Source organism: Phaenicophaeus curvirostris, chromosome 7 (assembly GCF_032191515.1).
Source record: "Phaenicophaeus curvirostris isolate KB17595 chromosome 7, BPBGC_Pcur_1.0, whole genome shotgun sequence".
NCBI lineage: Eukaryota > Metazoa > Chordata > Aves > Cuculiformes > Cuculidae > Phaenicophaeus > Phaenicophaeus curvirostris.
Genome location: NC_091398.1, coordinates 31,100,138 through 31,122,393, shown reverse-complemented (window position 1 = coordinate 31,122,393; position 22,256 = coordinate 31,100,138).

The following is a 22,256-nucleotide window of genomic DNA, read 5'->3' as shown; positions in this document are numbered from 1 at the left end:
AACCAGGAGGCCAGGACCACCTCCATCCAAGGAATGCCAGCAGCTGGGCATTATCACAGTGCAAGCACCTGATTTCAATCAGTCTTCCAAGCACCAGACTTTCCTCAGTAACTATTTACCCCTTCTTCCACGTTACACCACAGTGCAGGAAAGTTTTCTGTCTTTCAGGCTTAGGCAAGCTGCATCATTTCAAATCCCATCTCTATATCTCACTACCCACAACCCAGATTCCCTGCTTAACCCTCATTCTCCCCCAGACTCTTGCAGATTGATTTGTGAGTGTGGGCTAAAACCTTCGTAGCTGGGAAGAACGTGGCTTCCTTGTGAAACACTTTGAATCCGCTCAGGATTTGGTACAGTTTAGTGTTTTTTAGAGTCAAAGCATTCCTCCTTTAGGAGCATCTTTAGAAGCTAGACAGAAGTTACCCGTAAGCAGGGAAGGTTTAGCATCATCCAAAGGGAATTAATGTTGTCAACAATGGAGAAATTAATATTCCCCTATCATTATGAGCCCTACAGGTGTGGCCCGCAATATCAGATATAGAAAACATACAGGCTACAGAAAACCTCTTTGTCTGTATAAGCTGCAATCAATTGCACTAGAAAATGCTGAGGGAGGCAGAACAGTTCATTCAACTGACCTGCCATCCCGATACCTCTACAGATTCCTGGTTAATGATTAATTGAGTTAAGGCACTTACATTTAACCATATAAAATACTGATATCTTCTGAAAACAAACATGTTTTTTTTTTCACAGAATGACTTTGTTAGAGCAAGAATGGTCCTGGATCTCTCATACTGTGAAACAAATGGGGGTTTCCACTTTTTAAAGAGTAAAGGTGGAGTGATTTTTTTCAGTTTCCTTATAGTATAACATAACTTAGCCAGGCATTTGTGCCGCCCATCTCTGCTGTGCAAAGCAGAGCAAGTTTGTTCTACCGTGCTTGCAAGTCCACTGGCCATGGAAGTCCTGCACAATATATTCACTGTTTTCATGGCATTATCGTTGAAGCAATAATCCTGCTGTCACATTTTGCACACACCTCCTACATGCACACACCACAGAGATGCAGGACTGGGAGTACCATGTTCTGATATCAGTAAATTTTAGTGCAACCCTAGACATTAAGTGAGCTACTATTTTTATTAACACTGCAAACAGAGCAGGGCTGTCACTGTAAAATATCATTAACAACTAGGAACCACTATGACTTCAGTTCCAGTCTCAGCAACGAGTTTACAGTTTTTGTTATTCAAAGAAGTACTGTTAAATATAGAATGAAATGCTTTCTGCAATGCATAATTCACTTTTTAGATATAATGCTGAAGGCACCTACAGTTTCCTTGAAAAACAAAGCACGAAAAAAGCCCCGTAGAATTACGTAAGCCCAGATACTTGAGTTTCACTGACAGACATTGCTTTAATCTTTAGCATGGCTCCACTTGACAAATAACAATCCATACCTAACAACTTAGTTTAACTAGGTATGAATGTTTTTTATTTGTGACAGCCCCCAAAGGTGCTCAAAGATCAGCAACTGTCACTCAGGCTTTTAATTTAAGGCCTCTGCTATGGGCAAGTTTTCCAATGGGATGGCAATAGGTGGCATCAGAGATGAAATATTTTTTAGCTAAATCTCATTATCTTGCAAATTATAGAATAAGAGGAGGGGGAAAAATTTGAACAAGAAATCAGTAAAATTCATCTTTCCAAGACAGCATGTCCAAGGCAGGAGAAATGTATTTGAAGGCTCTAAGATGGTTGCACTGCTGGAAACGGTACAGCACCCTGAGAGAGCACATGAAACACGGGTGTCCTGCACAAAGGAGTCAAGTGCTGCAAAAACATGCCAAGGGTTCTCACTCAAAAAGGGACAGGGAGAAAAACCATCCTGCCAGGCTCAGCAGAGGAGCTGCAGTCTGCAAGGTGCTGCAAAGACCATTATTTGTGCAGTAAGTCCCTCCCTTTCAGTGTCACAGCAATGTCTAAATACGTAGTGTTAATAGGTAGGATCAAAGAGAAAACTTGAATAGCAGAGCAGGAAAACGTAGGTCTTCAAAGCACCTAAGGCTGCCTTGTTAATAAGGTATTAACAGCTACATTCAGGAGTATGTGAGAATTTCTCACACCCAGAGACCTGTTCAGACCTATGTCTAAGTATTAGAGTTGAAATTACTATGCTCTTAAATGGGACCAGGCACAGGGGATGGAAGTTTTCATCCATATTCTAGACTATCAGGAATGTTGCAAGGGAAAATCTGCAAGTCCCTAGAAACACGGTGTTCAGAGAAGCCCCAAGGCAGGATGGAGGAGGCAGAAGGCATGTTTCATATGCTTAGACTCAAATGCCCACATATACACCTAAGATAATTTCTGCTTTCAGTAGACAGCACATGCACATCGAGGTTGCCTTTGCAGCACCCACATACACATTTACACATGTAGGTTAGTTCTGCACTTCACCCAGATGTAGAATAGCTGTATGGGCAGGCACAGGGCAAGGTCTAATCCTGTGCCAATGTCCTTGTCCCAGCATCATCCCTGCTATTATCCTCCTCACCTGGATCAAAACTGAACTGGGAATACTTTTCAGTTGTCATCTATTCTTCTGCTTGCAGGGTTAACATTAGTTCCACTTTCTCCAGACTTGGACAGAAAGCTGAGCAATAATCACTCCTCTCCAGAAACACCACCTCATTCAGAAGAAAGTGATAATAATTAGCAAGTCAATTTAAAAAGTATAGAGTAGTCTTATCACTGTGACAATGCAGAGGTTTGCTAACATCAGCACACAGACAGATGTGCCTCTTCCATAAGATACTGAACTGCATTTACCACTCTGGCCACAGAAGCTTAAACTGGATTAGCATCAAGCAGAACAGCTGATTCATCCAAGAAGAAGATACAGGTCTTTCTCTAAATTTACAGATATAAATCTGCAAATAGTGACTGAAAATCCTTTTCTCCCTGGCAAATATTTGGATACGTTTGTTAAATAAGTTGCTAATGCTGACAGATCACAGATTCTGTTAACTAATGAAAAAAAAAAATCTAAGCACAAAGGTGGTATCACTCAGCCAGGCTCCATTCATTACAGCAAGAAAGGAGATGCTTGTGTTGGCCAAGTCTGTGCTGTACTTTTATGTGCATAAAGAACATCATTCTTAAGCAATGTTAAGCTGGAGCATTTTCTTCTAACCTCCCTGCAAACATTTAATCTTGATTCTGCAATTTTGCCAGATTCTCAGCAATACTGAGCAGTATTTATTTACCAGGAGCTCCTAAACTTCATGCAACCTCACAAGCAAATTCTGCTCCGTGCAGAAGGAGTTACAGAACTACACCAGAAAAAGGAGGTATTAAGTATTGAAGTGTTTGGGGAAGAAGAATGTAAATGTACATAGTAGCTATTCAGAAAACCAATTTTAAGGTGAAGCACGCATTAAAATTAAACAGTGACTACTACTTTATTACCACAAGCATTCATTCCAGTGCACTTGTAGGATACTAATTTCACACATGGTTGGACATAAATACTAACCTGTTTTCCATTTCACCAGTATGAATTAGTGTGAGAAAGAAATTTCTTCCTGGGATAAAAGAAAAGTAGTGGTGTTGTATGCAAAAACAAAACCAATGGGAGCTCAGTTTATTTTTGTTTATAAAATGGCAGAAAACTAAATAGTTGGATCTCTGAATTCCTTAAAGTGTCTAGGCTTTGGATTCTCCTAAGAAGCCCTAGTAAACTTGAATTAATCAGCTTACACATTAAAAGTAACCTTAGGGCATTGAATGATTCATGCATTCTTATTGAATCAGGTGGTGTCATCTTTGACAACCTTTCAAAATCCTCTACACCTCCTTATTACAAACTACAATATACAGCCCTCATAAATCCTGCCAACAATCTTTATGGACACTATACCTGGCAGTTATCCATGCTGCTTAGTGCTTTACAATATCTATAATACTGAAAACATACATTGTAGTGTTCATACCAGACTCCATCCAGTAACCAGAGTGTCTTCTTCAAAATTACACAAATGAATAAGGTTACTCAAATAAGTTTTGGTTTGGTCTTAAGTGAACATCACAGTATTGCTCCTGTAACAAATCTGGATAAGTCTTATCTGCAGAGCCTTATGTGACACAGCCACAAGATCACAGAATCACAGAATAACCAGGTTGGAAGAGACCCGCCGGATCATCAAGTCCAACCGTTCCTATCAAACACTAAACCATATCCCTCAGCACCTCGTCCACCCGGGCCTTAAACACCTCCAGGGAAGGTGACTCAACCACCTCCCTGGGCAGCCTGTTCCAGTGCCCAATGACCCTTTCTGTAAAGAATTTTTTCCTAACGTCTAGCCTAAACCTCCCCTGGCGGAGCTTGAGGCCATTCCCTCTTGTCCTGTCCCCTGTCACTTGGGAGAAGAGGCCAGCACCCTCCTCTCCACAATGTCCTTTCAGGTAGTTGTAGAGAGCAATGAGGTCTCCCCTCAGCCTCCTCTTCAAGGTCAACCACCTTCTCCAGATATCTCTTCATCCTGGCTTACAGCTATGACTCGAGAGTTTCCAGATGTTCTCCTTCTTTTATTGTCCTTCTGGCTTTTTCTTATCCACCTTAGCAAGTCTCCTTTCTCCACCGCCTATGAACAGAGGTTCGCAAGGACAGAGAGTAGCTCCTGCTTCCTCCCAGTATTGCTTGCTACAGGCAAGTGTGAAGGAGGGAAGGTGTTGGGATACTGGAAGTACAAGAGAAGCACGTGTCACTGCAACCAAAGACGAGTAACCAGGCAAGGAGGAAGATGTGTCCAACCAGCCACATCCCTGTGCTTCCCAGCCCCCCTGGGCTGAGGGCTGATCTCCCACCCTCTCCACAACTATCACAGACCTAGTGTTTAGCTGCTTGCAGTGGTACTTCAGATCTCACACAGCTCAAAGGCCAGCTTAGCTCTGAACTTTAAAAGTAGGTCTCTACTGCCACCACATTTTGCTCGGGGTCTCTTACGCTTCCCATGCATTAAAAGGTTAGGGATGAATTGCCATTGTTCACAGAGAGACTTAGACAGACAGGGATGATAATGTGTATATGGTCTGTTGGAGATTCCTGATGAGGTTTGTGCCAGTTCCGACAACTGCAGATATGAATGTTTTTCACCCTACTAGAGATGCTCCAGTAGCAGAACATTCAAGAAAGAACTTCAGTACCACAGAGAGGCCCTAAAGCCTCTGCATAGTTCGGGGTTTCTGCCACTTTGATATCTGTATTTTTAGTTCTAGTGCTAATGGGATAAAGATTCACTCACAAGTGCAGATCTGGTGTGCTGAGAGCTTAGGAGGAGATAAAATTAGGAACCAGATGGGAAGTCACAGATGATACTGTTCTGCAGAAGGGGCAAGACAGTATCTGAAGATACTATTTTCAAAACAATATTGTTCTTAACTGCAGTGACACTTGCTCTGAGAGGGAGGTAATTTATACGACAACAGGTAAGGTTGACGTACTTTCTGTGGTAGAAGGGCTGCCTTCAAGGTAGGTATTTCACAGCCCCATCTGTCAGTCTGATAGAGGCTGGTATCAAAATTGCCCTCTAGGGAAGCCGTGCTCTGAATTCTTAAGGACCACACATGATCCCGAATATCTACGAAAACTTAATGCCTCACAGCTGCTAGAGCTGAAGTCTTCCCTTCCTCCAAGGGGTAAACCTTCAGTGGTCATGTGGATCTGTTTAAAAACACTGATATGTGCTAAATGGAAGCTCTCTGTATCGTTATGACTGATATAATGAACACAGAAACTGTACACAAGTACCAACCATCTTCCTTTTTTTCACTATGCCATGTCAGCTCTTCCCTGTACTCTGCTGAACATCTGGAAGAGACCAACCCTACATGATGTTATTTTAGCACGCTTTATTTTGCAGGTAGTACTAGCCAGCTCGCACTCCAGAGCTACAAGAAGTCCAAGCTACAAGCCACAGGCCATCTGGCTACTAAGATTTGGCATTTTTTGACCAACCCTCTTTGGTCCTGGTAGACCACGGTTTTGTACCAGCAGACCTGGTCTATAACACATACAGGAGCCTACAAAGGTCTCTATACGCTATCTTTTTGGTGATTTGAGAAAGCATAACTCACTTCATCAGGACTTAACTTTTTGGGTAGAGCCATCTGGGGCAGCAGGGAGATCAGGATACCAAACAAATAAGCAGAAAGAAAAGTCTGGGCAACCTTTCTTGTTTCAGTACGAGGCAGAATGGGGCTAGTATCAATTTTTAGCACCTAATAAATTTGCTGTAACCCATAGATTTGGTAAAACCAACTGAAACAACTCTGCTAGAGATAGCAAGAAGAATTCAGAATGTTTTTCTTTTGAAATTTGACATTTTGACTCTCTACTTGAAATTTTTTTTCTTCAGAGTTTTTTGGTTAAAATAGTTGGTGATTAAAGACAAACCAAGTATCCTGAAAGTGAAAATAATACAAGATGCCCGTACAGCTCAAGTAGTTGTAGCTACTGGACAAACTCTGAACCTGCATACATGCAGTACATGCTCAGCAATATTCAGCCTGGTAAGTAGCCAAAGAAAAAATACTTTTACTCCAGTGCCAAAGCCAGAATAACAAATACATATAAGGTGGAAACAAATATTGTGAGTAAGAATTCTTAGATTCAAATCCAAGGTTTCTTTGTGCTGTTAACTGTGACCTTCCAGAGAACAATTACCCTTCTAAATAATAATTAACCTGTTTGTAACAGGGCTATAGTGCATTCTTACCTTCAGGGAAAAGTCAAATTCCTTACGATTCAGTGAAATATTCTTAGATCTGTAGCGGAACGACGCACTACTCCGAGGTGAATTTTACTCCTATGACAAGCGTTGATGGATCCATTGCACAGAGGTAAATTCCACCTTGCCATTTTTGGTTGTTGGTATAGAGCTATGGCAGGATATTTTGGTGTCCAAAGAACACACATTCCCCTTCCAGCTTCTGTTTACTCCCCACAGCTGGCACTGCAGCCACAGCCTGGGCCCCATTTGTTCACAGGAGTGACTCTCAAAACCCAGACACCTCTACTCCGAGTCTGATGTTCTGCAAGTGCTAAATAATATCCAACTGCAAGTTCTGCCAGGAGAAGCTTTCATCTCAAAGATAAATCTCCCCATCAGCTATAAAATGGAACAGCACAACATGACAAATGAATTTTAGATTCAAATGTCAATACTGTAAACATACACGGCTTTCCTAGGCAACAGAAGTAAACATTGCAGTCATTATTATCATTCCCGCAGTCAAATATAATTTGAAATCCATGAATTCATATTTGTTTATACGTAAAGGCATTTTCATCCTTTTATTTTAATCCCATGCTATGGCTATCCTTCCTGCTCCCTTCATATATGTGTATATACACATACATTTGGGCTGATTCTCCCTCAATCAATGGAAAGGAGAATTTCACCTACACTTCTTTTCATATATTTTTATAGATATATATAAAAAAGTGTGAGGGAACCATGTTAAATCTGATTTTGGCAATGGAGATCAAAGTTCTCTACTAAATATTTTTCTGTATTTACCAGTGGCTATTATCTTGTCTAACTTATTAGAGGTTTTCTATGCCTTGTAACACTGGCACAACAACAGCATTTAGGTTTAGTCAGTAGTATACGTAAACATCCTGAGTCTACTATTGACTTTAACTATGGAGCTGGAGTACAATCTCAGATCCAATTAAAGGCCATATTTCATCCAAAGGTTTTTCAGTCTGTTCAGTGTAAGGTGTTTTTCTGCTGAAAATCCCAGGTTTGAATACCACTATTAGCACAACTCATCATCCATTTAGATTGTGAAACTAGACTGACCTTGTGAAGTTTAGTCAGGAGCTATTTCTCTTACTTGTATTAAAATCAACATTTGTTGCACTATATATGTTTTTAGTGAAGGGTATTTTTCAGAAAATTGTCCTTCTACCCATTATTAATGTGGCCCAGGGTGTCTCCCACTACTTTCTTCTGCATCAGTTACAGACCTTGCACTACCCACAATAACACAAGTTCTTACACTTGAGAAGTTGCAGCTAATTCAGAATTCATCAGTGCACATGAGTAGCTTAAATTATTTCCCCCAATGCATTAATGTGTGTTTGTATTCACTGAATTTCATTTGCCATCATATTGCCCAATCATCCAGTTGCATTAAATCCTTCTGGATATCCTCCCAGTCCTCCATACTTTCTTGCTTGGTTCACCACCTAATTAATCCATTAATGATCATTATCAAGCGTACTGAAAGGTAAATTCTCTGCAATACAAAGTGGTTATTCTTAAAGATTGAACTGGATTTTGCGGTGATAAATTTACCAGTGAAAGAAACACACAATAAAAGCATAAGAAAAACACTCTGACATACATGCCTAAAAAAATGAAAGCTAGATGGACTTCTCATCCTCATCAGATCCTCAGTGGTTTGCTATTCTATGCCCATAACACTTTGAGTGGTTTATGGTATACTAACAAAACAGCACACTCTTAAAGCAGAGCCTGATGCTTCCAGCCTCTCCAGTGCAAGGGATTTGATAATCCCCACTGCATCACTGGTGACTGCACCTGCTTTAGTCCTCCTTGTACCAGTGGGACGAGAATCATAAGCCTTATACTGCTTACTGACATGCTCTCCTTCCTTCTGGGAGCTCTTGCTGCCTCCTGCAAACCCAGGTGGGGAGGAGGAAATAAGCGAGAAGGAAAAGAGGACGTAAGGAGAGCATCACCAGAGTGGGATTACACCAACAGCCAGGTAGAGTTTGGCACTCCACTCCCATTACAGATCTGTAGAAGTTAACTGCTAAAGACCCTGAAAATAATTTCAAAAACCCCTAAAGAAATGACTGTATTTGCCAGACTTCCCCAAAATGTGGAGCTGCCTCCTTTCTGTGTTATAGGTTTGTCCATAATAGTGTGGGTGGACATTTTTAGACACTAACATCAGGCAGAAGAGCTACTGACTCAGAATCTGCTGTGAGCTTTCAACTAACAGGAATCAACTCCAACGTATCTTTCTGGAAAAGTGTTTTTGGCATCCTCCATGAAATCAGTCCATGAAAATGTTTCAGAAATCTCTGGCTGAGCTAACCCAAGAGATGTTGCTTTCTGTCCACCTCCCAGTCCAAGACACATACTTCTTCAGAGCCCAGTATAATTTTCATAAAAATCAACAGAAAGACAGTTCAAGCTCCAGGGCTGCCACTTCCTTATTCATTTTGGAAACACCCTCAGCTAAACCAAAATTGCCATTGGCCTTCTTCCAGATTTCAAATAGAGAAGAACTGCAGCATTTGACTCTTATTTGTAGCTTCTGATTCTTTAGGGCGATGCTTTCTGTTTCGCTGCATTTGGCAGTTTTCTACCCATGTTTTCAGAAATCTCATCTTCCCATGTTCTTCTCTATTATTTTAATGAAATACAAGTATCTAAATAAAAGATGAAGTTGGGGGTTGATCAGTAAGACTCAACAACTGTGTGACAGAGTTGTCAGCAGGGAGTAGAAGGGCTTGATGACCCAGAATTTCCTTCCCACTCCTGTGCCCTCCTCTGCCTTCCAGTTACACTGTCCACAAGGAGCAAATAGGATGTCTCTGGTCAGGAAAAACACATTGAATATGACCACAAAGATCTGGATTTTTTTTTTCTTTGCCTCATACGTATTCTGCCATTTATAAGATGTTAAATACTACCATATTTTCATACTTAAAGCCTCTGTGTGATGTGTGAGTAACTGTGCATGTATGTGCACACTCACATTCTTATATATGCACAAGAGGAATCTCTGGATCTTGTAACAATTCTGCTATGGATTGCAAAATGACCTCAAGTAATTCTCAGTTTTGTCCTCTCTTTTGTACCTCCGTAAAATAACTATAGTGATACTTATTTGCATCACAGGACTGGCAGGGAGCCCTTGTTCCCTTTTATAGAGTTCCGAGATCCTCAAGGAGTGCTAAAGAAAAGCAGAGAGTTAATTGGTTCATAAATTGTCAATCTTGTGGTCATCCTCTAGGTTAAAAATAGCGTTAGTAAGTCAGTTCTCTTTGAGTTAACACAGAAAAAAGCAATTACTTATGACAAGGTAGGAAGTTTGGGGTTTTTTTCTGAAATGTACCCAAACACTAATTAGTGTGTAAGCATTTATTACAAACAACCACTCTTCAGAGACCCACAAACTTCCATACAACCCTAACAAACGTTACAGCACAGACTGCTGTGCACACATCACATATACTTTCTGTAACATATTATTGTAATACTAATTGCTTCAAGACATGATGATGTAATTATAACACCATTATGGAGACCAAACAATGTTTCCACGATTCCATTATAATGATGCCAGAATGAAACTATGTCAGTGTGTGCGTATGGAGGCAATGCTAGATCGTCAAAGTGAAATGGAAGGATGGTGCTGCGAGTCGTTGAGGAGAATCCTTTAATAAGAAAATGGAAGTGACACCAACACGATTCTGCAAAGATGGCATGATGTCCAAATTAAATAAAAGAAAATCAGAGACATCCTACTTAAATCACGTTACGTGCAACAGCCCTTTATGTATTTGTGATTTGTTTTTTTTAAATGAGTCAGTCACAATAAATGACAATATTTTGACAGTTCATCTTGAATGGCAAGAGGATCATCTGAGCCATGAGCCTTTTTGTTTTTCCTCCTCTAATCACCTTTCAAAGAGATTAGAAAGTGCATTTCTGGGAAGAGGAGTGGTTTCATAAAGTAAGTACTCTGGAGATCAATATTTATTCATTGTAAGTGACCACTAGCTAAAAGCTCTATTCCTACATTTTTTTCCTTATAATGTTTCATTTTTACTGTAATATCTAGAGACCAAGCTAAGGTCAGAGCCTTATCTTGCCATGTGCTTCTGCCATGTGCAGAAGTTTGCAGCCTGAACAGTAGAACTCATAGTGAAGTTTTAATCTAAGTATTAGATTTTCAGGACAAACAGTCTTCCAAAATTAAGAATTTCTCTATAGAAAAATTCCATATTTGCTTTCTTTTTTTTCCTTCAGTTTTATGATGGAAAAATAATTCAAATTTCTTTGTTTGTTTTAGGCCAAATTTCTCACCCCTCCTTTTTCACCTAAGGGTAATCCTCCAGCCTGAACTACTTCTGATGATGTGTCTCATCTCTGCCCTAAATAAGCCACAACATGTTCCAGGAACCAATCTGTTCAGAAATCCCAACCCATACAGAAGAAATATCTTTACTGCATTTGCACTGAAGTGAAGATGGTGCAGAAGCTGCAACTCAAAGCAACATTTAGACACATTTCTGTTCTCAGCTGCACCATCCAGACCTGTGCATCTGGAGAGGTACCAGCTTGAGCCCTTCACTGCAGCCACTTGCAGTCTCCTACAAAAACTTCAGCTGACACATCACTGCCAAACGCATCCTCCTCCTTCTTTTCAAGGGGCTCTTTCATGTAAGGAAATATATTCTACCATACAGAAATCTTGCTCAAGTGACCATCCAAAGGATTAGTGAAAATGAGTTGCCCAGTAATGATACTGATTTTTATGTGACCTGCAGTTAAAGTCCAGTCTGGGAAGGCTGGTGTGTATCTTACAAGTAGCCTGTAAGGCACAGTGCACTGAAGCCTTAACACACATCCTGTATTAGGACGCCTTTTCCCAAATAACTTCCTAATTTTTTTGACTGCCTTCTGTTTCAGGGTTGTGTGTTGAAACAAAGAGACATTGAACTGCTGTCACCTCTCCCATTCCCATCTGAGTGTGCAGAGGATCCAGCAAGTGCAGACTGTAACCTTACAATTTCCATAGCAACACCAGAAGGGTCTTGTTAACCACAGGTAGCAGAAAGACTCACAAAGGTTTTAAACCGTTCTGCAAGCCTCCAATGGAAGGTGCCAAATACACTGACTATAATTTAAAATGCCTAATAAGAGCAAAATTTTAAGATAGCAATTGGAAAAGGAAATCTCTTTCAAGTGAAAACAATATTGTTGTGCAGCTCACCCAGCTGTACTGTAAGACATCTCCCTAAGCAAAATTTTCTGCTTCTTATAAAAAAAGATATTATTTTAATAGTTAATACGAATCACGAGGGGAACTTTACTACATAATTTCATCTAGATAACTGTTGTTTTTCTGTATATCTGCTATATAAATCTATAACACAACTGGCAGATAGCCAAGGAGAAATAGAGTAGTGATGGTACTACTGCTCCCTCTACTGTAAATATTCATTATTTCTTTTCACAGGTGATACAATACAAGTCATTAAAAATAATTCAAATAATCAAAACAACAACTACTACGTTTTCAGAGTAACATAATCAAATTATTATGTTTCCTAGCAATGCAGTGGAAATAATAGCCAATGTAATAAGATGCCTTTTTTTTAAATATCTAAAACCCAGCAGTATTTGTAGGTTTTAATTCAAGGTGTAGTCATAGGTAAACATTAAATGGATGGTTGCATCTGTTACCTTAAAAAAATAAACACTTGAGGTAACCTTTCTGCCACTTATCACACTCTTGCTGCCTCGTGGCAAAGGAAAACCAGAAATAATAATTGCCCAGTGAGAGCTATTTTGACCTTCTGAACAGCCTCCCATTATGAACACCGGCACCAAGGAATTCAGGGAATTAATCAGGGAGAGTGGAAAATAAACAACTAGGTGATTCATGAGGAGATTTACAGGGCTGAACTCCATGTGCATGGGAAAGCAGATTATTGAATAACACGCAGCCCTCTGTTACCAGCACCACCTTATTTTTCAGCTCAGAAACCAAACACTCTCAGTGCTGAGGTGCCAGGCTTACACAGAAAGTCTTCAAACAAACTCCGATCCTCTGTCAAAGACCAAAGAGGCCGAACATAATTTTATCCCTGCCATCTAAAAATAGATCACTATTGAGCAGAGGAGAGAAAGAAGTTGCCTGTGCACCAAATTGCTCTCTTCATAGGCTTTATTCCTTTGCAACTAGAGATTTATAATTTAAGAAAAAAGCCTCTTGCATCTTTTCTGCAATATTACAGTAATAGAGGATGAGAATGTAGCCACTAGATTTTTAGTATAAAATTCCTGCTGGGAGGCAATTTAAAATTGCCTTCCCTCTTTCTCAGTCACTGCTATGGCTCAAAGCAATCAGCAGCAAGGGGAGTCCAGCAAGGGAGGGGCTGAGAGCAGACACGTGTGTGAATATCACCACTGGACCTCACTGACATTTGCACAGGCAGCAGCGTCTTTGACAAAGATCCCCAAGTTCCACAGAACAGAGAAGATTCATACACCTCCAAATTTCCCAGCTATTTAGAGAGCAATTTGAAAGTTAATTGCCCTTTTATCCTTTCTCTAAAGTATTTCTTTTCAGGAAGGAATGAGATAACTTTCATTTTCTACTAATTTTAGTTATGCAGGATAAAGCTGCTTAGCCAATTTATTTTAGCATACTCTCCGCTCTTCAGTTTGGACAAAGCTCTTCTTATTTTACCACCAACTGAAATCAATAGAAACATCCTCATGGACTTCATTGAACTCTGGATCAGACTTTTGTGCTCTGCAGCCTTTCTGGATCTGAAATCACATCTGTATTTTAGCACACAGAATTTTTTCCTTTTGTGCAAGAAAGCATGTGTCAGGTGCTTTGGGGAGTGTGTTTCAAGTACCTTATTCACTCCATGGTCTGATGCTTGAGGAAGCATATGGCTCTTTGTGTTTGAAGTCCTATAAATCTGGAGTAGTTTAAAATATACGAATGTGAATCATTAGCCTAAGATTTCAGAGCTAGTAAAAGAGAGCACAAGTTCAATATCACTTCTAAGCATTTCTGAATTTAACATTATCATGACCAAGAATAGGTAACACCAGAGGTAAATATTTAAAGTGTGCCACTGACCACTCTCAGAATGGATTTTTCTAGGGATAAAAACTTCTTCTAATGTCCAAAACCACTTTTTTTTCTTTTGAGTCTTCATGGACAAATAACTTGCGAAGATTACATACCCAAAATAGCAGCACCATCACTTGAATCTAATTAAAACCATTAGTTAGAAACATATTTTAAAATTCAATGAGACCTGTAGATCCAGCCTTGAGTTCAAGCTACAATTATTCTGCTCTGTGTATAATTAGAATCACAGGGATTAATGAGCACACACAATTACACGTTTCTTTCCTCCACCCAGGTTTTTCATTTTAAAGCAGGAAGGAAATAAGTCATTGAGGAAGAAGACATTAAAAGAAATAAAAATAAAAGACCACATCAAAGTGAAAAGCATCCACAGAGAACAAAGAGGGGTTTGGTGTGAAGAAAAGACTCAGTAAGGTTTGGAAATACTTCCTAAATTTTTAGTTCTAAACTGCTTCCATGACATGGCCAGAAAGATTAGAGATTCGAGTGTGCTTGTCTTTAGTCACAAGGATTATTGTCTTAAGTTAGCATTGAAATTCTAGATGTTTATTCGCTGACTGAATTTAAAAAAATCAAACACATTTATTTCAAGTAAGGAGAAAACACAAAAGGAGTCAAGATAAAATTCCTTCATTACATGCACCTCCTTTCCACTTTGTTTATTCCTTATCTAAAGGCAAGAAAAATCGAAGTAAGATGTAATGCCAAGGTGCTTTTTCACTACCTTAATGCTCCTCCTTGTTCTGTTTTGGGTTACAAGGGACAGAGCAGCTAGAAAATAGTAAGCTGTTACTAAAATCTCTCTCTCACGCACCGTATTAACTCACCTGACATTCTTCCCATGGTAGATTAAAGGTGGGGCAGAAATGGGCTGCTTCAGCTGCTCTAGATCACAGAGGATGAGCAGAACGAATCTTAGATATCATTGTTATCACAAAAGATACATGGTCTGCAAAGACATGGAATAGCTTTCATTAGCTCAGCAGGTATAACTGGGAAACACCAGATATGCTTTTGGGTGCACACATCGTCCATCGGGCCTTTGCAATATTTTGCCTAAAAGAGGTTTACATTCCTCAAAATATGTCTGCTTTTCCTGGTAATACCATCTGACCTAATAAAATGTAGCATGTTCTGCTACATCATTTGCCTTGCTTATACCTTTAGGCTGTATTGTTACAGCTACAACACTGTAATGCTACGGCAAGATTGAATTCTACAGATGTTGTAGCCTAGGAGCAGGTTGGGCAGGCACAGGCATCTTTTCATCACTCAGAAAGAGTTCTCGAATCTTAAAAGATTTTCAGACACAAAGAAGGTTGCGGTGATAAGAAATCTCCACGTCAGGAACGTGTCCAAAGCTCGGGACTCTGATTCAGTTATCACGACTGCTGCTTTAGTTCATAGGCGCTGTGCCTTACCAAGGCTATGCCTTTTCATGGCTTCATGCCCTTCTCTCAACCTGATCCAAAGCTTGCCTTTTCACTAGTTTAATTTCACTAAATTAACTTATCTGATTCAGCCACTGATCTCTCATTGGCATCATACAGCTTGCTTCATTTGCTTTTCCATGAGGAGATGCTCCTTTAAAGGCTTGATGAAGACCGAACCCACAGTACATAAAGTGTGGATGTGTAGATTCCTTATGTTTTCATAGCTTTCACCCATATACATGAGACATGGTGCTTGCATGATTTGGGCAGAGCTGTGCTACTGCCAACTTGTCTTCACAACAAATGTGTCTATTTTCTGTAAGAAATCCAACCACTTCTTGCAAAAAAAAAAGGTAGGAAAAAGCAGGCTCTGCCTGCAGCTAGGCTAAATACTCTGAACAACAGCAGCACTTCTTTTTTCAGTTCAATCAACAGTTTCCTTCCAATATTCACTGCCAGGTCATTTTCTCCCATGGTCATTATGTTGTTATTTGTACAGTGATGGCAGCTTTACAAGAGAAGTAGAAGATGCTGCTCCTTTCACCAGTGTCAATGGGCAACAGGAGGACCATATCTCAAACCTGTGAGGACAGACTCACACGAAGGAGCTTTGTGCAGGCACGTTCAGTTGTCTTTCTTGTGCCAGAAGAGAAATCAGGCTCTTGTTTTCAAATAATCCAAAACAGAAAAGGAACAAATAGCACAGGGCAAACAAAAGAAGGGCTGAGCTCTGTAATGACATGATTATATGATTCCCTAGTCTCACTGCGTGTTTAAATACATAAGCTCTTTTTCTAAACTAAAGTTGTGATTTAGTAGCCTTCTTGACTAGCAAACAACTGCTATATAGCAAGATTTGTCTGTTATTTAAGTATTGGTATTAAACTCTATCCTTTTCACTTGTTAGCACTAGAAGGCAATTGCCAAAATTTCTGCCTCCTTGCTTTTAAGCAGAAGTTGGTTTTGTCAATGCTTGTCTGCCAGCAGGGATCACAGAATCGTAGAATGGTTTAGGTTGGAAGGGACCTTCAAGATCATGCAATTCCAACTTCCCCACCATGGGCAGGAACACCTTCTACTGGATCAGGGTGTTTAAAGACCCATCCAGCCTGACTTTCAACACCCCCAAGGATGAGGCTTCTGTGACTTCTCTGGGCAACCTGTGCCAGTGTCTCACCACCCTCACAGGAAAACGTTGCATCCTAAGATCTCATTTAATCTCCCCACTTTCATCTTCAAATTGTCCCCCCTCATCCTATCCCTCCGCAGCTTTCCTGTAGGTCCCCTTTAAGTACTGGAAGGATCATCTGAGGCAGATCCAACTTGCATCCCCTTTGACCACTTCATCTTTGAACCAAAAGATTTGCCTCACTGGGATGGATTGTCTCTCTCCCACCATGCTGCTCTGCATGAGGCCACCCCAGGGCTCCTCTCCGAGCACTGCATCCACCTCACGCTGGCCCCACACCACCCTGCTCTGCCTTAACCCCCATGCCCCATTTCATGCCCTAATCTTTCTTCTAAAGAATTGTAGTTTAGGTTTAAAGCAAAACTTTAAAAAAGCCTTTTTTTTTATTTCATATTGTTTAGGCAAAGTTAGGAGACAGGCTTTCCGGACTTAAAGGATTTATTATCATAAGTACCTGAGTCAGTAAAGAATTTAATTAAAATACTCTTCAAGGTCATGAAAAGGCAAGGTTTTATTTTATTTTCACTACAAAGTTTGCAGTCATGTTTCATTTCTTCTTGCCTATTGAAGAGAAGCTCCAGAGTCTTTCTGAATCTCAGTTACACTAAAAAAAACATAGCAAAAATTAAGTCATTCTAATTTGATCATTTACAATGCCACTTACTGAAATTATTCCTCTGGCTAATTTGGGAAATAAACAAAGTAATGCTTTAACCCCCGTTGTCTTCTCCACTGTCCCAGAACTCCAGGAGTTTTTAAACTGAACAAAATGTAGGCCAGTAGGGACACCTGAACTTCAGAAAAACATATTCTAGAGCAGGGAGTAGAAAACACATTTTACAGGCTGTCGCACACATTACATAAAACCCTTGGATAAGGCCTCAGACTTAAGCCCTGATTGCAAGAAGATGACAGCACCTTTGATGCCCATAAGCAGCAGGATCGAATCCCAGGTTACTCAGCATTTCCATTTGGGAAGCTCTTGCTAAAACTCTCCAGCTACTACTCCCTCCTGGGTAGAAGGTGGCCAGAAGCCTTGGCTTTTCCATGCTTAGCCTCAGTTGCCATATGCTCATCTCAACGTGTCGTAGAAACTTGCTACAGGATGCAATAGCTCATTAGAATGCGTGACAAGTTTCCATATACATTTTTTTATGATGTTTAAGAGGGACCTATTTCAGAGTTGGTGTACATTTATGTAACTGCACAGGAGACCTCACAATTTGAGAAAGGCACATGACACACTCAAGTCCTTAAAAGCAGGTTCCTATTTACCAGCAGTTTCTCATTAATTTCTTGATTTTTAACTTAATGGTTTTAAAGTAATGCCTATAAATATGTTAGGTAAAAAGAGGTTCAGCAAGCTAGTTTTCAGAGAATGCTAAACCAATCAGCTGTGCTAATTGCTTCCACCAGTTTGCTGAAGAGCCTCACATGAAGGTAATATTGAAAGTATATTTCTCATTGCACCACTGTGAAAAGATTTCCAACACCTCTCACAGAATAGCTGAAGCCAAAGCTATTACTGTCTTTATGCCACCATCCCTTGGTATAAATGACAGCATGCTTCTCCATTTAGCAGCCACTTTCCTTTGTTGTTCTCTGCTGTTTCCCCCCGAGTCCTGCTTTACCGTCATTTTTTGATTTAGTACCTTTCAGTTTCCCTTTCCAACTGTGCACTATTAAGACTATTCTAGTCTTCTCCCCAGTTGCTGAAAAATTATAATTCTTTATTCTAGTACTTGGTTTCCTACCCACTGATCCTTTTTTTGGCTTTCTAGTTAGCCACCTAACCCTTTCCTACTTCCTCCACCCCTTTTTCTCTTATTCACCTCCTCCTCTTCTCAGCTGCTTTCACCTTTCTTCATCTTTGTGCTTTGGATTCCCACTTTCTCCTCTCTTCCGCTGAAAATGTAAAATTTTTCCTAGAGCCTGATAAAGCCTAGAGGTCAAAAACACCATCCTTATTCTTATTTTCTGATTTTCAGTGTGGATTCTATTAAAACGGAGTTGGGGTTTTCCACTTCAGATAATACTGATGCACTAAAATGGGAGTTCCAGTTAGGTGGTAAAAGCCAAATTTAGATCCTTTAGATATTTTGCTAGTTTAGATATGCAAGAAATAACTTTGTAATCCAAATTGGTTTCGACAAAGTTTTCAAAACAAAGAATATGGCAGCAAAAATGGTTTATTTAAAGTGCTTTGCGAGTCAGCTGAGCCGGGCACTCTAGATACACAGAGAGTGCACCTGTTACAAGCAGTTAGGGCCTTTTATCTTTTTTCCCCAGCCAGCAAGTCCCTGTTAAAACACAAGATATCATGGCTAGAACAAGTAAACTAACTTTACCGGAGTCACAGCAAAGAGAGAAAAAAAACTCTAAAACTTTTAGCAAAGTAAATGTAGCTGGACTTCCATTCTCCCTGCCTCAGTTTCACCCCGTTAACCTCCTTTAACTCACTGGAGTTGCACAAAGACATCCGCCTGCAGGAAATTTCTGGATCAGCACGTGTACTTTGCTCAGCCAGTTTCAAGATGCACTTTCCAGTGAGGTCTCGGCACAAAGAGGTGCTCAGACAGACCTTATCACAAACCAAGGTCCAACTCTTTGCCAGTGCACCTGTTGCATGCTCAGACTTTACAAGGCTTGCATGAAGGCTCAGATATATGTGAGAAATGGTTTCCACCAGACAGTAAGCTCTCTAGGGCAATTTTAGCAGCATCACTAAGCCTTGGAGCAGTTTCACAGAAGCTCTCAGTCGCTGAGCTGTGTCAAGGCAAAGCCTCGGTGAGTTTGCATGCTCCACATTCCTCACTGTCTGAGCACCACCCTCACAGGCCTCCTGACCCCGAATGTACGGCTGAAGTCAAGATATCAGCCTCAAAAAGACTATGTGGTCAGCAACATTTAAACAAGCCTCTTTTTCTTTTTTAATGGAGCAGAAGTTTTGCTGGCTATTCCTTTTTGTTATTAAATTACTAATCATGGATCGGACTGACTGCTCTAAATCCTAGCATCAATGCCAGCCAGACGTGTATCACCAGCTACCTTAAGATTCGCAATTGAATTGCTGCAATTTAATAAGCTGCAACACAACAACCACATCAAAGTAATCCTTAATTTTTGCATTTAACCAGTGGAAAACATGAGAGGAATTATGTTAGCTTAAAATTATGTGAAAGAGAAAACATAGATGGATATCTGAGTACTACTTGTAATGCCAAAGCCTCCTCTGTGGTCCTCACTGAACTTCTGACACCAGAGGAGCAACAAACCCTTGGCACAACAGAAATGCTGTCAGCAAATAATCTAATGTGAGCTGTGGTGGGGGGAGAGGGTTGAGGGGGGCAACCTGAACAAATACATGCAGACTGATGTCACAAGGCACACAGCTGATGTTTTAAGACCAATATGTTTTCACCTGCTGTGGCTCAGCGTACAGCAGTGCTCCTACCAGTTGTACCAGTGGCTGTGGAGGCTTTGCTGCACTCACGGTTCGGGCTCTTACACCTCCTAATCACGTGCCGAGTAGCTCAAGAAGAAGTCTCAGTAGAGGCTTTGGTGGCTAAGTCTCTGTGAATTCTTTGAGGGGGTGATATATGGTCCACAAACATCCTTAAAGTGAATTTCCTCCCAGGAATTTAGTCCTCCAAGCTGCCATATAACCTGGTAACTCTGCAACGTAACATCATTCTATGTAACATGCTACTCTGCAATGTAACATGATTCTATGATCATCACACGCACACACACACTCTTCTATGGAAAAATGTTCCAGTGGGCAGTTTTGCCCTTTTCTGTGCCTGGGAACACATGGACAGGTGCAGTAGGACACTGCAGTCTCATTCCTGGCACAGAGGGATACAGATAAGGGGACTCCACAGAAGGCAGAAGAAAGGAGAGACTGAAAGGCAGGGAGCAGTTGCAAGTGTGCAGTGGGTGCACAGAACTAGCATGAAATTCCAGAACATCATCTTATATCCACAGCTTATCCGCTGAATTCCCTTCCTCCATCTCCCATTGACCTCCATTCTTTGCTCCCAAACTTCTGAAGCCAAGGTCAGAGAGGAAACATGTTTGCACATCAGCATGTCAGAAGTGCTGTGCCTTCATCTTCCTGCTGACTTGTAGTCCCTGTGGTGCCAATTTGACTTCAGAAAACATTGTGTTGTGTGATGAGTTGAAAACTTGGAAGCTTGTGATAGAATCAGTCACTATCATTGTAGCTGGCGACCCCTTGCGTAATAGTTATTCTGCCTCCTCCTCAGCTCTCTGGGAAGTAGCTATAGGTACACCCAGTGTCGTCTGAATCAGTGTCCCTTCCCTGCTGTAGGTGTAGGGCAATTTCTCTGCTGGATGCTGGCTGGGTCATAGATAGGGAAGAGAGAAAATTACTCACTGGCTGCCTTATTATCTGTTTCTCTTTGAAACATGGAGTTTTCAGGAGAAGTGGAAGGGAGGAGCAACTGATGGGATCCACACGAACTATGATAAACAGGCTCCCTCCTGCCACTCAGGTAAGCCTAGGGGCCATGAAATAAGAAAAGACAGCAACCAGGACACAACAGTAATTTTTTTCTTCTTTTTCTCCCAAGCGTTACAGTATCCGGTGTTGCTGCAGGTGGCTAGAAAGGCTCAGGGGTCATTTAGGACAGGTGAGAGCACACTCTGCTTCAGCCATTGCCACATGACATCCATGTGTCATCCCACCGGTGCCAGAGAATTAAAAATTTGAGAATGAAAATTCACAGCCTGAAGGAAATGTCTTGGTAAATTTTCCTGCCCTTGTATTGTCAGATTGGATGGCAAAAAAACCAAGATGAAACGGGCAACTTACAGTAAATAATTAATTTAGACCTTCCAGGCTTGCTGAAATATGTATCTTTGGGATGAAGGGAGGAACATCCAAGTTTCAAAAATGTATTCAGTATTCAAAACCCATCACCTACATACATAATGCGCCCTGCTATGGTATGAGAGCAGACAATACATGCAAGGCTGTATGTGCAAGGCTATTGTTTCCCTTGGATATAGCTACAAATAGGGAAATAATAAGCATTTGAGACGCCCCTCTTTATTTAAGGATATAGTGATACAAAACCAGCAAGCTCCTCTGTGTTGTCTTTCTCCCATATTTCTCAAAGAGCATTTGTTCTTTCCAAAAGACAGGATACAAACACAGCATGCGTCCACCGCCTGGGCAGTGTGCTTTTATTTTGTTTCTGTCAAATGATCCCAGTGCTCCAACCGTTGGAGGAGTGGTCAGCCCCTCTTCTCCACTCACCTTCTTATCAAAACATAGATTAAAGGGTGAATCTCTAGGAGCAAATTAGGGCAGGAAGGAGCATAAGCAGGATTTTCCTAGTGCTAGCAGCATGCATGTCCACGGCAATCTCCTGCTAGCATACTTCCACTGGCAGTGATGCACTTATCACACAGCAGCTTTCTGCGAGATACTTCCTTTGAACACCTTGTCCCATTTATCATTATTAAGCTTTTGTTGCTATCATAACATCACTGTGCTATGCTAAATCAAAAATTCATGTTTCTCTGTAGATTAATTTAGAATATTCCTATTAAATAAGGTTTATTAACTATTCTGCGTAGTAAGAAATTGCACAAAGAATAATCAAATAAAAACATGAATCATAACAAAAATCATATGGCTTATTTAATCAAAT